Source organism: Hyperolius riggenbachi, chromosome 6, assembly GCF_040937935.1.
Source record: "Hyperolius riggenbachi isolate aHypRig1 chromosome 6, aHypRig1.pri, whole genome shotgun sequence".
Lineage (NCBI taxonomy): Eukaryota > Metazoa > Chordata > Amphibia > Anura > Hyperoliidae > Hyperolius > Hyperolius riggenbachi.
Window position 1 is genome coordinate 289691580 of NC_090651.1, and position 12645 is coordinate 289704224.

At 42.0% G+C, this 12645-nt stretch overlaps 1 protein-coding gene and 1 long non-coding RNA gene across 2 annotated transcripts in view; one reads left to right on the plus strand and one right to left on the minus strand.

Annotated features, from left to right (window-relative positions):
- Positions 1-12645, minus strand: part of LIG1 (DNA ligase 1) — a 156446-nt gene that overhangs the window by 53777 nt on the left and 90024 nt on the right. The gene's annotated exons all lie outside the window — the stretch shown is intronic.
- Positions 5341-7237, plus strand: LOC137522791 (uncharacterized). The gene is made up of 2 exons (XR_011022442.1): positions 5341-5731; positions 6991-7237. It is a non-coding gene; the product is annotated as an uncharacterized lncRNA (long non-coding RNA).

Genomic DNA, 12645 nt, shown 5'->3' on the forward strand with positions numbered 1-12645 from the left:
GATTGTTGTTGGTAGACTAAAACAAAAAATAAATAGGAAAAATCCACCTGGGAAGTAGGGGTCACACCCCCCCTTTGATTCCCCGCTCACCAGATAGTTTCTTTTCTGTTCATATATCTCTCAACGTCGTTGCCTCCATGTATTTTTATACCTCATAAAACAGAAGGGCTAATCATGTGTAAAATCGTTTAATAAAAGCTTCTCGCTTAAAAATGTATGTGCGTACATTACATCTCTTAATAAAAAGGCCATCACATAGTCACCGTTGCCTCCAACGGTGACTACGTGATGAGCAACGGTGACTGTGATGGACTTTTTATCAAGAGATATGTAATGTACGCACATACATTTTTAAGCGAGAAGCTTTTATTAAATGATTTTACACATAATTAGCCCTTCTGTTTTATGAGGTATAAAAATACATGGAGGCAACGAGGTTGAGAGATATATGAACAGAAAAGAAACTATCTGGTGAGCGGGAAATCAAAGGGGGAGGGGGGGGTGACCCTTACTCCCTTGGTGGAAGTGAATGCTTGCACTACCTGTGTGGTCTTTAGTGTGCAGCTGTGGAAGCACATAGGTGAATAAGCAGAATGTAAGCATCCCGCACTATGATATGTCTCTTGTGATGATTTCTATTTAAAGGTGTACACATGTCTGAAGACCCAAGCATCTGAGGATGGTTGCAGTTACGGGACATTGAGCGCTAGTATTGTGGAATAGATTATTATACAGGATGCCCCCTGTATGTATTTATAGAGTTTAGCCTGTCTAATTCCCCCTTAGACAAAACGGGAGGAGCGCTCCGTAGTGTGTTAACGTTTAATGATTAAAAAATGGCGCAAACAATATATTGCACTCAGATACATGGGAAAAAAACAGGCATTGAATGTGGCATAAAGCCTTGAAGTCGTGTACAGGAAACGGCAAAACGCGTTTCGGCGTGTCCACGCCTTCATCAGTTGGCGTCAACTGATGAAGACGTGGACACGCCGAAACAAGTTTTGACGTTTCCTGCACACGTTCATCTCGCAAGGGCACCTCGGGTCACCATTCCACCTGGACCCCACTGCTGCTGGCCACTGCAGTTCCAAGGTTGCTCCTTTGGTGAGACTTTCACTACAAGGCTTTATGCCACATTCAATGCCTGTTTTTTCCCATGTATCTGGTGAGTGCAATATATTGTTTGCGCCATTTTTTAATCATTAAAAGTTAACACACTATGGAGTGCTCCTCCCGTTTTGTCTTCTCCTCCAGTCCACTTGCAGTCGAGTGTTGAGGAGGCGCTAGAGTGTGCACTAAGGGCCCTAGCGGCCTGTCTAATCCTCGAGCGACAGCATCGCAAGATTTCACATCCTAATTCCCCCTTAGCCTGTCTAATTTTTCTTTAAATGTTATTTTGCTGTTGCTTAGCCTTTAGAGCAGAGAGGAAGTTCTGAGTTTAAGTCCGCTTTAAGCGCCATTGATCCTTGTCCGTGGAAGTTTTCTGATCCTGAACTGGTCTTTGACATCAGATACCCATACAAGTCAGATGGATAATGCATCTCAGCCTTGATCCATTGTGACCAGTGTCCAGTCTATGCATTAGCGCAGAGGACAATGCATAGGGCATAGATGGAGGTGGAAGAGGACACAGCTAAACTGACCAATGAGGAAGCAGGGCAGTGGAGTCGGTACAAAAATCATCCAACTCCAAAGTTTATGAGACCATCGACTCAAAGTACTCACAAACTGCTCCAACTCTACAGCCCTGCTAGGAAGTACAACAAAATTCAAGGATCTTGTCAGAGCTAAGCAGAGAAAGGTCACTTAAAATTGACAACACTCCTGTTAGCTTAGAGTAATGCACCAAATAATTCCTTTAAAGAGAATCTGTATTGTTAAAATCGCACAAAAGTAAACATACCAGTGCGTTAGGGGACATCTCCTATTACCCTCTGTCACAATTTCGCCGCTCCCCGCCGCATTAAAAGTGGTTAAAAACAGTTTTAAAAAGTTTGTTTATAAACAAACAAAATGGCCACCAAAGCAGGAAGTAGGTTGATGTACAGCATGTCCACACATAGAAAATACATCCATACACAAGCAGGCTGTATACACCCTTCCTTTTGTATCTCAAGAGATCATTGTGTGTTTCTTTCCTCCTCCTGCTCTCATGCACTGAAGTTTCAGGCTGCTCTTTTCTTCCTGCAAACAGCTTTGCCCTTGTCTATAATTCCTCAGTATGTGAAAGCCCAGCCAGCTCAGAGGACGATTTATCCAGCTTGTAAAAGATAAGAGAGAAGAGAGAATCTCCCATAATCTAAATAACACACAGGCAGTGTGCAGAGACGGGCCTGGGGGGTGGGAGATTCATCACAGAACCACAACACTGAAGAACTTGGCAGCCTTCCAGACACAGGCCGAGAAGTCTGACAGGGGAAAGATACATTGATTTATTACAGAGACTGTTATAGTAGAAAGTGCTACAGTTAGCCAGAACACATTAGAATAGCTTTTGGAACTTGTAGGATGATAAAAAACAGGATGCAATTTTTGTTACGGAGTCTCTTTAAAGAGACACTGAAGCGAAAAAAAAAAATGATATAGTGAATTGGTTGTGTACTATGAATAATTACTAGAAGATTAGCAGCAAAGAAAATATTCTCATACTTTTATTTTCAGGTTTATAGTGTTTTTCTAACATTGCATCATTCTATAATATGTGCAGATTACACAACACTCAGCATTCAAAATGAGTCTTTCAGAGCAGTCTGTGAAGTAATGACCTCTCCTCTAGCAGAGGAAAAGTAAATAGTCCAGGAACAGTTGAGATAATAAAAGTCAGATAAAAGCCCTCTCCATGACTAACTTAGTCGGAGAGCTTAATGGCTTGTTTGCATAGAGATAACAACTGGAGTTTCTCAACTCTTCCTGTACTGGAAACAATTACACTGATGTATCTGATCTTAATGTTTTATTTCTTAGCTGTGCTACACATACAAATCATAATATCATCATTTTTTTTCCGCTTCAGTGTCTCTTTAACTAGTTTGCACCTGCAGGTGAACTATGCATTGGCACATATACTGTTAAATCATTTTAACATGTGAGTGTGCAATGACAAGCTGAACTCATACCAACGCTCCTTGAAATACTTGAGAAAAATGGTTGTATCATTTTACAAGGACTATGGCTTCAATTCATCAAGCATTACCGCATTCGGTAATGCTGAAAACAGCTGAGTTAACGGAGGACTTAAGAAAATGTTAATTCATCAAAGCTGTTACCGAATGAGAAGCTGAAATGACAGAGCAATGAGATAAATTACCGACTTGTGCTCAACACATGTCAGCAAATGTCAGTAAATGTTAATTCATCAAGGTTACCACATTCGCTAGCACATTCGGTGTGTATCTCCAGCTCTCCCCTCTCGTTACAGGCTTCGAAAGCCTTCTGTGTGAATGTTTTCATGATTAGCAGGAGCAGGCAGCCAATACAAACAGCCCCTGTTCTCCTGCAAGTGCCGCTGATAGGTGCAGGCTTCTTCACACAAGCTTTCAGACCCCCCAGGCAGTGAGCAGAGAGAACGGGACAAAAGATATCCCCAGATGTCCTTCTGTCTTTTAACCCTTTGAGTCCCTGTTTGAATATGCAAAGATGCAAGTGGTGAAATCACCAAGCATGGCATTTGTAATGTCTCCAGGAAGTTTATCTACGTTGTAGCAAATAAGTAAAATGTTAAGAAACACTGATGGACAGATTCAGAGCAGCAGAGGCAGTATAAGTAACAGTAAATATAACACGTTTACATGTAAAGGGATGTCTGGATGCCTTCTATTGTTATCAGCTTGTAACAACACAGAGACATTCCAAGCTGCTCTGCACCACTCTGCTGTTATCTAACAGCCTTTGATGAACTGAAGCCGTAGTACTTCGGTAACTTAACGAACCTCTACCACACATGGGAAAATATTGATGAATTAGCACAGTGAAGTGTAAAATACCGTATGCGGTATTTTAAGGACTGGGATTTTGTTATCGAACACCCTTTGATGAATTGAAGCCAATGTCCAGAGATTTTGTAAATGCGTGTATGCCCATTACATGCATGAACACACACACTATCCAATGCCATCAGCACAGCTCTGAGACATGCACACAGGGAGGAGGTGGACAAGAATAACACGAGGGGCAGCAGCCACACAGGAACTGCTCATGGAAAGTGATGCACATTGTAAATTCCACCTTCTGTGTTAACTGGCAGCCACTCTAGCGTCACAAGGAGGACATGTACCCAAACCAATAAACATCCTAGCAGAATTACTTGGAAACTGCAATTCAATTCCCCTTGGGGCAGTGAACAGTAGGGAACCAGCCCTACAAATTATCACACTGCCATCAAGAGAAAAATAGGGAAAACTATCTTCTGAGCATATATATAACCTGTATTGGTAATCAAAACCAGAAAAAGGCAATAATGATCACTGTATTTGTAGAATGATACTACTTTTTTTTTAACCTAAAACTTGAAACTCCATGTCAAACATTTTGGAAGCAAATGTCCACTTTAGTATTTTCTGCTGTCCCTGAGCAGTTACATTTCTTGAGAACTTTGTTCACCTATTTGTAGAAAATCAACCATATGTGTGTCCCAGGAACACACAGACCAATAATTCACAGGTACACAAAAAGTTATTCCCCTTCACTGGAAAACCTAGATGATTATACATGCAGAGCATGGTCACAAAAAGAACTAAGGTCTATTACTATCTATCGCATTCCAATCTAGTTACGGTATACATCCAACAAAGGATGGCGGTCGCATATCCTTCCTAGGTTTTCTTAGAGGGTTGCTCAGATTTCCCAGTAATGATAAAATATTCTAGCATAATAATATTCAACATGCAACTATCCTCAGTGTGTGACTATTGTACGATCGAACCTGCAGCCAAGGACTGCTAAGCATTCTAGCACTAGAGTCCAGAAAACTACAGTATCTGAACCCCAACTTGATCACAGAGCTAAACAGACTTGTATTACTTAACACATCTTTGTCTGGGTTTCCTCCACATGCTCCATTTTCTTCCCACAACCCAAAAACATATTGGTAAGTTAATGAAGTATTACATCCCCCGCTGATTTTACTCGTTAGCCCTCTGACCAAGAAATTACCAGTCTATATTTGTAATGGTAGGTTTATTTATGTAGCTGTGAGAGGCATAATAACCACAAAAGAACCCTCAAAACCCAGTGCACCAAAGTCAGAGATTGATTTGTATTGTAATGAGTGAAATTTGAGTGCCCCTGAGTTGCTAAGCAACGAAACACATAGGGCAGAGCCAGCAGAGTGACATCACTGGTAGAGGAGTGTAGGAGCAAACGAGCAGCGTATCAGCATACCTAGCTGGTTTTAAAGTTTTGGCTGACAGCAGCGATTAAGGCAGCAGATGGTTATAGAGCGGCCACTCGGGGAATGGACCCACCTGTACCTTTTTGTAAGCTTATGAGACGCTTGCCAAACTTGATGTAAAGTTTTTTATTGAAGATTTTTAAAATGTTATAATAAACGATGTGCACAATTGGCAGCGGTTTCCCCCTTTCCCTTCCTTCTTTTTGATTCTTATGTGGATGTACATGGTGGTGATCTGACCCGGGAAAACGAGGAAATACGGAGGAAGCTTGCCAGAGAGGCGACGGGGGGGCCATACACCACGGAGGCATGATTTGGTCGGTCAGACCATAGGACCTGGTGAGTCATACCCTGAAGTGGGGCCTGCATTGTGATGTGCATAGAATGATTGAAGAGTCCGAGAGCACAAACCTTGAGTATGCATTGAAATTTGAGTGCATTTTGATCACCTATCAACCAGTAAGATTTCAGGCTCCCAGGTATCTTCACTGTATAGAATGAGCAGAGATCAGGAGCAGCCTCTGTAAGGGAGTGTTCCTACGCCAAGCTTATTACAGGACCGGTATAAAAGTCACCTGTCCACAGTAACAATCCTCTTCTGACCTTGTAGAGTTGCAATGATCATGAGAACGGTGATGAAGCAGCCCAAAGCTATACAGGGGAAAACTTGTGATCGATTTCAGGGCAGCTGGGACCATAGGCACCAAGAAAACTATTGGTAACATACTACACCATGAAGAAATCAAATCTTGCAGAGCCTGCAAGGTCCCCCTGCTTAAAGCGGATCCGAGATGAAAAACTAACTACAACAAGTAACTTGTCTATATATCTTATCTAAAGTTTAGATAGTTTACACAGCCAATTTAGCTGCAAACAGTTTTAATAGAATATGATTGATTATTCCTGTGATACAATGACAGTGGCCATGTCGTTTGTAAACATTACACAGAGGCAGGCTTATCTGCATCTTGAGCAAAAAAGCCTAATCCCCCCTCCTCCTCCCCTCTGCCTCTGAAATCTCTGGCTAGTAATACCTCCCCCTCCTCCTGCCCAGACTGAGCTCCCATGAGCCCTTGCTACTGCCTGGAAGTGCCTTGGCTCTCTGAAAACCTGTGGGCGTGGCTTCTTTAGTTTATAGAGAATTATAGTGCATTAGAGCATTAAAACAAAAACCAAAAAGTATTTGGCTTGAGGAATGCCCTATAAACAATAGGAAAGGAACACAATTGTGCAATGAGTAAAAGTTCATCTCGGATCCACTTTAAGACAGCATATCTACAGGCCCATCTACAGTTTGCCAATGAATCTCTGAATGATCCAGAGAAGAACTGAGTGAAAGTGTTGTGGTCAGAGGAGACCAAAACTTGGCTCTTTGGCATCAACTCAGCTGCAGGATTGCTGCTTATGAGTCAAAAAACAACCTCCCCACTGTCAAACTTGGAGGTGGACATTATTCAAGGTACCCAATTTTATGTGAATTATCCTGGTTTAGCATCAGAAATGCTTCTTACATGTATATATTGCTGTATGTTGTCTTCCCTCCCAGTGATGCTTAGCCTAGACAATGATGGATTTGATGCATTGTGGTTGTTTTTCAGCTAAAGGCCCAAGACACCTTCACCGCATGCAAGAGACAATGGACAGGGCCATACACCATCATATTTTGGGTGAGCACCTCCTTCCTCAGCCAGAACAATGCAAATAGCTTGTGGATGAGGATTTTGGCATGAAAATGACACACAGCATAGGAAACAAGAGTGTCTCAAGAAGAGGCAAATGAAGGTCCTGGAGTGGCCTAGTCAGTCTCCAAATCTTAATCCAATAAATAAAAAATCTGTGAAAGGAGTTGACTGTTCAAGTTGTCAATCATCATCAAAACCTTACCGGCTTGGATAGGATCTGCAAAAATCCCTCCTAAGATGTGAACAAACCTGGTGGCCAACTACAAGGAACATTTGGCGTCTGTTGACAGCAAGGGTTTTGCCACCAAGTAGTAAGTCATGTTTTGAGAGGAGAGCAAATACTTTTAGCACTCATTACAATGAACATCAAGCTCTGACTTTGGGGCACTGGGGTTTGAGGGCACATTTTGTTGTTCTTTCTCTCACAGCTACAATAAACGTACCATTACAAGTATAGACTGGCCATTTTTTTGGTCAGAGGGAAAACGAGAAAAATCAGCAGACCACCAAATACTTCTTTACCTCACTGTAGCTCCTGCCCCCAAAAACTAGCCCCGGACTGTGGAAGGAGCATTACATTAAGCCTCGCTACAGGCAGTTAAAGTTAACTATGTTATGTACTTTGTACAGTGCAGCAATCAGAATCATCCCCATTATACTATTAACTAGTTCCATACCGCTGGTGCCTGTATCTACACCCCTGGAAACTTCACTTAAAGTGAATGGGAACCACATTTAAAAAAATGAGACAGATACTTACCCAAAGAGAGGGAAGGATCTGGGTCCCATAGAGCCTTCTCGCTCCTCTCCTGGTCCCCTCGTTCTAGTGCTGGCTCGCCCGGAAGCAGTATTTGACTAAATTAGTCAAATACTGCTTTACCCGGCCGAAGGAGGCTTAAGAAGTCCTCAGGGAGCCCGAGTGCTCCTGAAGAAGGGCAGCCCTGTACTGCACCTGCGCAAGCACGCTCTCTTGCACACTCACGCCTGTGCAGTATGGAGCCACACGTCTTCGGGAGGACACGACTCCCGATGACTTCCAAATACCCTTTCGGCAGAGATTGAAATGGGGGGGGGGGGGGTGTCGGGAGCCAGCACAGGATAGAGAGCACCGAGAGAGGAGACTGAAGGCTCTATGCGACCCAGAGCCTTCCCTCTCAAGTATTTGCTTCATTTTTTTTAAAATGCGGTTACCATTCACTTTAAAGGGAACCTAAAATGAGAAGCGTCTCAAGTTCCATATTTACCTGGGACTTCCTTAAACCCCCTTAAGGCCACTCGTCCCTTGCTGTTTCCCCAGGTTGCTCCTGTCACTTGCAATTCAGCCCAAAAGCCTGGCCGAATCGCGTTTCATTGCGCATGCGAAGCCCAGCCAGGCAAGCTCCCCCGGCACTTCTCCTTTCAGGTACAATTTAACAACCAGGGGCAAACCTACCTGTTTGTTTACCTTGCGATTCCCGATCGCGTCTCAGACGTACTGTTCCACCGCAATCTCGCCATTCCGTGATCATGGAATGAGAACAGCTTGTTCTCAAACCTGATCACAGTGCTTGTAATGAATTAGATCCTGCGTCAGTGAAACGCAGGCTTTCATAAAAACCTGAACGTAAACAGTACTTCTGTGTACTATTTATAGCACACAGAAGTGTAGCGCAATCTTGTGGCCAAAGAGTAAAAATGCACCCACATTACATACAACAGATTTGCGTACATACATTTTTATTAATTTTTAACCCCTTACACACCTACCCTATAGTTACCAATATAAAACACTTTAAATAAAACATAAAAAAGACACCATTTAAAAAGAAATACATAAATAGTTACCTTATGTGCTTTTTAATATCTATGTCATAAGGGTATATTTTGCAAATAAAGGCTTATTATTGATATAATATTAAACACAAAACTGTAAAAATTAGACCTTTATTGACAGCTAAAATATTGTCATACACTGTACTAGGGAAACAATTTTAACACTAATAACCGGGACAAAGGGGCAAATAAAATGTGTGGGTTTTATCTATTGAAGCAAATTTTAATTTAAAACGATCAAATAATGGCAGAAAACTGAGAAATCATTTTTCCCCTTATTATTCAGTTTAAAATGCATATAAAATAAAATAATTCTTAGCAAAAACTACCTCCCGAAGAAAGTCTAATTTGTGGTGAATAAAACAACCTATAGATCATTTTGATGCGATAAGCAATGCTAAAGATATTGGCAAATGAATGAGAGGAGCGTGATGTGAAAATCGATCTGGTTTTTAAGGGGAAAAAAACAACTGTGGTTGGGAAGTGGTTAATATACGATTCTAAATTCCTCAAAGCATAAATAAAACTGTTAGTTTTGTAAGAATTATATACAATGAATATTAGCAACATGGTTAACTTATTTCCATTATTTATGACTTTTAGAAAAAGCACTTTTATTCCTAGTAGCTTCTGCATGCAATAACGGGATGCAATGAAGCATAGTTTGCACTGCTTGCATGCTTTACGCCATCAGGTAAACATTATCCTCACACTAAGGCCCTGGGAAGAGCTGTTTTGCTCACACTATGCTGTCATCAATCTTGTAGGTTATTCTAGCTCTTGACCTTGCCTGCCGATCACAGGTTACTGCCAGCATATCATAAAACATGTTTACAGTTGGGTTGAGAAGCAGATATGCAGGGCTGATTGGGAACCAGAACACACACAAAAATAAAAAAATACTGACAATGTTAGTTAAACATGGCCAAATTGTGACTCACAGGTCATTGGAAAGGCAGGTTATAGCATAGACTATGTAAAACCTGGAAATTAACTCACTACTTAAAAAGGCACTGTAATGACAAAGTAAAATGCAATACATTATTCAGGATACCCAATTTTTTTGTTGATTACAAATCAGAAATGCTTCCTATATGTATATATTGTTGTATATCATATGTAGCTTGCTCTCCCAGTGATGCTTAGTCTAGGCTATGATGTCACAGCATTCTACCCCAAGGGACTCTGGGGGAAAAGGTGTTGCGTCTTTTAACTTAAAGGGAACCTTAACAGAGGGATATGGATTTTGCCTTTTAACCACTTGAGGACCCACCCTTTACCCCCCATTAAGGACCAGCGCTGTTTGATGGGATCTGTGCTGGGTGGGCTCTGCAGCCCCCAGCACAGATCAGAGGGCACGCAGAGCGATCGGATCGCCCCCCTTTTTTCCCCCCTATGGGGATGATGTGCAGGGGGGGTCTGATCACTCCTGCTGGTGGCATGTTGCGGGGGGGGGCACCTCAAAGCCCCCCTCCGCGGCGACATTCCCTCCCCCTCCCTCTCCTACCTGTCCCCCCAGTGATCCGGGCTGCACAGGACGCTATCCGTCCTGTGCAGCCAGTGACAGGACGTCCTCTGTCACATGGCGGCGATCCCCGGCCGCTGATTGGCCGGGGATCGCCGATCTGCCTTACAGCGCTGCAGCGCAGCAGCGCGTACAATGTAAACAAAGCGGATTATTTCCGCTTGTGTTTACATTTAGCCTGCGAGCCGCCATCGGCGGCCCGCAGGCTATTCACGGAGCCCCCCGCCGTGATTTGACAGGAAGCAGCCGCTCGCGCTTCCTAATTAATCAGCCTGCAGCTGGCGACGCAGTACTGCGTCGCTGGTCCTGCAGCTGCCACTTTGCCGACGCACGGTATAAGCGTGCGGTCGGCAAGTGGTTAAACAATGGCCTAAATTCACTAAGATCATGCTGGAGATAATAAGGCAAGAGAAAACGTACACAGCGAGAGAGAGTTATCTTATCTGTTCAGTCCTTAAATTACCTCCTCTGTAGTTATTTTCTCACGCAGTTAATAAACAGCCTGTCTTTAACTCTAGAGTTATTTTAAAGATTGCAGCGTTAACTTAAACAGAAGAGTTAACTTTAGGTTTGCCTGAGGTAAAATGTTTCCTGAATACGACATGCCTCATCACCATGGTGATCACTCTAGAAACGTTATTTAAGACAGGAGATAAGCTTAGTGAATTGAGGCCAATACCAGTTACTTGGCAGTCCTGCTGATCTCTTTGGATGCTGCAGAAGCTGAATCACACACCTGCAAGAAGCATGCAGCTAATCCACTCTGACTTCAGTCAGAGCACCTGATCTGCATGCTTGTTGAGGGGCTGTGGCTGAAAACATTAGAGACAAAGGATCAGCAGGATAGTCAGGCAACTGGTAATATTTTAAAAGGAAACATGCATATCCTCAGTTTAGGTTCCCTTTAGCATACAAACATTCCACACCTTGACAGCAGTAAAGATGTTGTCAGAGATGATAAATGTAAGCATGTAAACCAAGGTGAACAACTCTTTTACAATAGTCAGAAATCGACAAAAAAAAAAAATTCTACATGTATATTGCTGTATGTTAGTATGTAACACCACCCTCCCAGTGATACTTAGCCTAGGCTATGGCGTCACAGCATTTTGACCTAGAGACCATGTATTGTTTCTGCTAACTTAGCAACAAATGTACATTTTGCAGCTATACACTTTGCCAGCAGTAAAGATGCTGCTATCTGTGATAAATCAAAGAATGTAAATCAGGGTGATTTTTATTTTTACACTGACTAAATAATTTATAACGTAATATTGTAAAAAAATGTATTTTGTATTCAATAAAGTTCCTCTTTAAATCCATAAACTAATTTTTTTCCCCAAAAAAACTACTCACCAATAAAAAACAGATTAACCACTTTACCGCCGCGCGTACGTATTTCTCCGCCCCTTTTTCCATCCTTTAACAACCAGGGACGGAGAAACACGTACTTTCCGCGTTCCCGACGCTGCCCGCGCTCCCGCTCGTAAACACGCCGCCCGCCGCTAGTAAACAAGCCGCCGCCCGCTCGCCCAGAGATCAATGAACGGGAAAATCTATTCCCGTTCGTTGATCTAAGCCCCGCAATGATCAGCTGCTCTCCTATGGGCAGCGCGATCATTGTGAGAAAAAACTCACGTGTCCAGCCTCCTTATACTTCCTCCAAGCTTCCGGAAGGAAGCTTGGAGGTCGCATTAAAACAAAAAGTTACTGTGGCCATCTTGTGGCCAAATAGTAAACTACACCCTACACATTTTTCACATACAAATAAATGACTTTTACACATAAAATTAACTCATTACCTCCCACACTCCCCAATTTTTTTTTTTTTTTGTAATTAAAAAAAAATTAAAAAATTTACAATTAAAAAAAATACATAAATAGTTACCTTAGGGACTGAACTTTTTAAATATTTATGTCAAGAGGGTATAACACTGTTACTTTATAAACTATGGGCTTGTAATTAGGGATGGACGCAAAAATGAAAAAAATGTACCTTTATTTCCAAATAAAATATTGGCGCCAAACATTGTGATAGGGACATAATTTAAATGGTTTTATAACCGGGACAAAAGGGCAAATACGTTTCATGGGTTTTAATTACAGTAGCATGCATTATTTAAAAACTATAATGGCCGAAAACTGAAAAATAATTATTTTTTTCCCCACATTTTTCCTATTTTCCCATTAAAACACATTTAGAAAAAAATAATTCTTGGCATAATGTCCCACCT